We start from the raw sequence: 5610 nt of genomic DNA on the forward strand, positions 1-5610 counted from the left end.
ATAAAGGCACTAACCCTGCTTAGCACCATTATTTAACGCCTGGGTCAGGGCAGGCGTTAAGGGGCCTGTGGGCACATTTCCATGGTGGAACACCATGGAAAGAGCCTAAAGGTGCCCTTCCCAGGCCCCAACGACACCCCCACCCACACCAGAGGGACAGCAGAGGATGGCGACCCCATCCCAGGTAAGTAGAGGTAAGTATTTTGTATTATTTTTAAAAATGCCACTGGGGGCCCTGAAATCGCCCCCCTACATGGCACTGGGTGCAATGGCCATGCCCAGGGGACCCTTGTCCCCTGTGCTGGCCGCTGGGGTGGTGGGTAAGACTCCTGTCTTTAATAAGACAGGAGTCATGTGGAATGGTAGGTTTTGCGCTCAGAAATGACACTAGGCTGATTAGAGTCATTTGCTTTTACTCTAACCAGACTGATGTCATTTTTCAGTGCAAAACCCCCTTCCCCATACCGCCACTGCCACCCCCACCCCCACCACCACCCGGCTAATGTAATTTTCCATGATGTTAGCCCACCCTTTGTGCTGGATTGCACCATTCCTTAAATATGGCGCCCTGCTGGTGCTCTGGAATGGCAGAAGCTGTCGCTTTACTTTTTGACACAAAACTGCATTAGCTAAGATTTGCGTGAAAAAGTATACATTTGGGCCTAAATACCAAACCTAAATCAACAAATCGGACCTGAAGTGCACTCTTTCAGCTGCTGCAAAACAAACTCTGGAGATTTTGAGAATGCTTATTTATTACTACAATATGAAATGTTACAGGAGAAAAAAGATGCTGTTTAGTTGCTTATCGTACATCTAACAGATATAGAAAAATCTTTAAAATGTAAGTGTAAATTTTTAGGTTCAATGCTCCTCTTTTCCACATAAAAATGAAGGGGTAGATTTAAAAATGCTCTGGGTTAGCATCAAAAATGTGCTGCAAACCAACACAAAATGTTTTTCCTATTTTACTTTCCAGTGCAAAACTTGTTTTGCAATCAAAAGTACCCTAAAAGTAATGCAAAGCAGCGCAAAGAACTGCTTTGCCTTTCTTAGTGCCAAGGGGACGTTACATGGGCGTTCTCACATAACCACCCATACTTTTTGATGCAAAACCCTATTAAGAACAGTAGACAGGGTTTTATGTCAAAAGTTAACGCCATTTGAAAGGAGACGTTAAAAGGAGAAATGTTTTCATTTCTCCTTTCATTTCCGGCTTTGCATGTTTACTGCGTTGTAAGGGACACATACAAAGTAGGAGAAGTTTTAAATGAAGTCTTGTGCTGGAAGGCTATTCTTCCAGTATAAGCACATGCTAGTCACACACACACACCCTCGCACTGCTGCGTGGAGGTGCCGGGGGGTGACGTCTGCTCATCGCCAAATGTAAAGAGCAATACATGCAGGCAAGATTCAGATTTAGCTCTTTATTCACAGGTTCTAGTCTCCCACGGCGTGCTGCGTCCAGAGGGCTCGGAGACTGACTGCGACTGACTCCCTTCCCGTCGAAATCCCTCGTCAGTGTCCGCTCCATGCACATGACATTACAAATCAGAACAACGTGACAATGCACAAGAAGCATCTCGAGACACAATACATTACAGTGAGTAATAGTAACATTTATATTTACCAAAGGTGCTTAGAAGCAGATGCTGCTCCTGCTATGTATGGAGTGTCTCCACCCAGAGAGTGAACGTGTATTTAAGCACTACACACTTGTGAATTGCACTGCCTGGAGTGTGAATGTGCCTTTGCTCACTCCTTCTGGCTCTGCAAGGTCGTGTGCTGTGATGATAGCTGCACGCTTCTGCTGAGGGTGTCCTGATGGAGTGCACTGAGTGGCCAAGGGTTGGATATCTGCGTACATGAGAGAGCAGCTGAGCTTCATTACTACAAAGAGTAACCCTGTGGGGGCTGCAGCACCAGGGTGCAGTACCGCACCCTGTCACTAAACTACTCTCTAGAGAAAACACCACAAGTGTGCAGTACTGCACTCTGTCACTAGGTGTCCCTGTAAAGAAGAAAGCACCAGGGTGCTTACATGATGTCTGTGCTGAGCAAGCGCCTGAATTTTATGACAAGACCGGAGGCTCCTATTATGCGTTTCTCTTCTCGCTTTATTAACACAGCAGTCAAGAAAGAAACTACAAAACTACAAATCCCATGTGGCTAACCCAGAGAGCCAATGGGATTAGAAACGTAGTACATCATATGTTAACCAATAGGAACACCCTCGTGCCCTTGTGATGTCACTTGACTGCAAGCAGCCCTCTTTTCTTGCTGCTGCAGTCAAGGATAAGTTCTCTTTTTATTTCCTCTGATATTGTAAAACGTTTTATGAGGATATGTAGTATTTATGGTATTATTTTTATAATCTGTGTAGTCCTATGTAGACGGCAAGTTTGCCGCATTATTTCGCGCTGCCTCGCGCTAGCGTCCGTTTTTTCCTGCTCTCGGGCGGCGACTAAACCGTTCCCGAGGCAGAAGATTCAACGGTTTTCAGGCGCGCTGTGTGCGCGACGCGCTCAGGCTCTTCCTCGCGTCTGGAGAATAACCGTCACTCGGTTTTTCTTCCTGACGCGAGGAAGCCACTAATTTCTGCGCGCCGGCTTCAAATTACCTGCCTCAGCCGTTCCTCCTACGCAAGTTGTTTTTTCCCTTTGCTGTCAACACCTCCTTTGGGCCCGCCCTCCGATAGGAGGGGTTTTGGTTTCCATAGCTCAATTGATGTTTCCTGCTCTGTTAACCCCCGGTTGTCTGCATCCTTTTCAAGTCATTTCCTATTAACTTCAATTGTTTTTTCTCAGGAGTTGTTTTCCTTATTTGAATTTTAAAGAAGATAAATATTAATATGGAATCTAATACTTCCTCTGGGGAACAAGGTGTGCCCAATGATATTGAGGATATTAGAAATGAACTTCGAAATTTTATAAAGAGTTCTGTTCAACAGGCTATGGCGTCATCCATGCAAAAACTATCAAAAAATGTAGAATCAAATTTTTCTAATTTATTATCAAAATCTTCGGCCCAGTCTGCGGGGGAATGCAGTCAACGCCAGCCTGTCAACCCTACGGGTTCGACTCAAATGGAGAGTGAGTTTACCTCACATATGACAGAGGACGCGGTTCCTCACAAGGCTCCTGCCAAGGAGTATAATAATATGGTTCCTAAACTTTCCCTAAAACGAACAGCAAAACAACGCAATATTTCCCTACCCGTACCCTCTGCATCTACTCCTGACTCAGACGATGATATCCCTGATGCGGATTCCGATTACGTGGTATCTGATCAAGATGATACCGATTCCTTTTCACCTCCCCCTCATAAGAAGCCTAAAGTTCCCTATGTTTCCCCTACTCTCTTTGATGCAGAAGGCTTTCCCATGTTTGACCCTTCCCACATACTCTGTCCCAATTCCACGGAATGGTTCCCTGCCGACCATGTTGGTCGTTACGTGGCTCAAAAATTATTTTCTCCCCTTGACAAGCAAACCAGAGCTAAACTTAAATCAGAATGCCCTCGCCCCGTGCTTCCACATAATGCTACTTCTACCCCTTCAATCGATCAACAGATGCTGACCTTTTTCAACAAACAGGGCAAAGACCCTCGCAAAGGGGTAGACAAAGCATGGTCGTCCTGTCAGGACAAACTGTTGGACGTCATTGGTCCACTTACCAGAATTTTTGACATGGTTGAAACGGCTAGACTGGATGGTAGTTTCTTGGATCCAGAAGAACTTCTTTGTGGATCCAACGTTGTTTTTGTCTGCTGGGCAATGCTAACGCTTCCCTAATACACGAGAGACGGAAGGGTCTCCTTATAAAATTAGACCCTAAATTAATCAACTTGGCCACGGTTCAACCTCAGATTCACACTGAGGGACAACTCTTTGGGGACTCGTTCATCAAAGACGTCAGCAAATATGTTGCCACCTTTACTTCTTTGGACAAAGCACAACAGTCCATGAGAAAAATGTTCAGCCAACGTGTTTTTGCCAGGGCCGGTAGAGGCAGGGGCCGCTTTACCGGCCGAGGTAACACCACCCAAGGCTCCAGAGGGTACTACGGTTCTTACCAACAAGACTTCAGACCGCAATTCTATCCCCAGCGCGGCAGAGGTTATCGTGCCAGATCCTTTAGACACAATAAGACCGTCAATCCAACAGGTAAGCCCTCAAGTTGGTTCCTTTCCAACAGGGGGTCGCATTTTCCATTTTCTTTCAAATTGGTTAACAATTACTGCGGATGTGTGGGTACTAAATACTGTACAGGGTTACATGATAGATCTTTATTCTACCCCAGTGCAAACGTTCTCCATTCCTCTTCCCCATTTTTCCACAGAAATGACCCACCTAATATCTCTCGAAGTAAGCTCTCTTTTGCAAAAACAAGCAATCTCTATTGCCCAACCCCATCCTTCGGGATTTACCAGCCCAATTTTCCTTGTTCAAAAGAAGAACAAAAAGATGCGTCCAGTCATCAATCTAAAACATTTCAATCGATTTGTAGTATACAGACATTTCAAAATGGAAACAATTCTCCACCTCAGAGATATACTCCTTCAAAACGACTGGATGGTCAGACTGGATCTGCAGGACGCCTATTTAGTGATTCCTATTCATCCAGACTCCAGGAAATTCTTTCAGTTCCACTGGCTCGACCAAACTTATCACTTTACTTCTCTACCCTTCGGGCTATCTTCCGCCCCTTGGTGCTTCACCAAGCTCCTGAAGCCTGTCGTGGCTTTCCTAAGATCCCAGGGCATAAGGCTCTTAATTTACTTAGACATCCTCATTTTAAGTCAAGCTCCTCAGACTCTCCTTCTACACTTACAAACAACCAGCTCACTTCTAGAGAATCTGGGTTTCATAATAAACAGAGAAAAATCTCTCCTAGTGCCTTCCCAAACCTTAGAGTTCTTGGGATTTCAAATCAATTCCATCTCAGCCACTCTGCTTCTTCCTTCCGCAAAAATAAGATCCATAAAGTCAGAGATTCTACAAGTCCTTCGCAGTTCTCTTATCTCTCTCAGGACTTTGGCTCGAATAGTAGGCCTTCTGTCCTCTTCCATACAGGCAATCTTTCCAGGTCCCCTTCACTATCGTTCCCTTCAAAGACTAAAGATTCAACACTTGAGGAAGGGTCTAGCATACTCCGACCTCATTCCCTTAGATATGGAGTCCCGCACAGAGCTTCAATGGTGGATAGACCATTTGGATGCCTGGAACGGGAAAAGTATCTTTCCATCAGCCCCAGATCTTGTGTTAGAATCCGATGCAAGTCGTCTAGGCTGGGGGGCCCGGTGTGGTCCCATCTCGACTGGAGGTACATGGTCTTCAGAGGAGTCCAAATTGCATATCAATTGTTTAGAGATGCTTGCCGGCTCCTTTGCAATCAAAAGCCTGGCAAAGCACAAAGTGCACTGTGCAATACTCCTCAGGATGGACAATATTTCTGCAGTAAGGTACATAAATCATCTTGGAGGCACAAAATCCAAACCTCTAGCGGATTTGGCCAAGAGTTTTTGGGAATATTGCCTTTCAAACCATCTTTCGGTACAGGCAGAATACCTTCCAGGAGCTCTCAATTCGGTCGCAGACTGGCATTCTCG

The sequence above is a fragment of the Pleurodeles waltl genome, chromosome 4_2 (genome assembly GCF_031143425.1).
Source record: "Pleurodeles waltl isolate 20211129_DDA chromosome 4_2, aPleWal1.hap1.20221129, whole genome shotgun sequence".
Lineage (NCBI taxonomy): Eukaryota > Metazoa > Chordata > Amphibia > Caudata > Salamandridae > Pleurodeles > Pleurodeles waltl.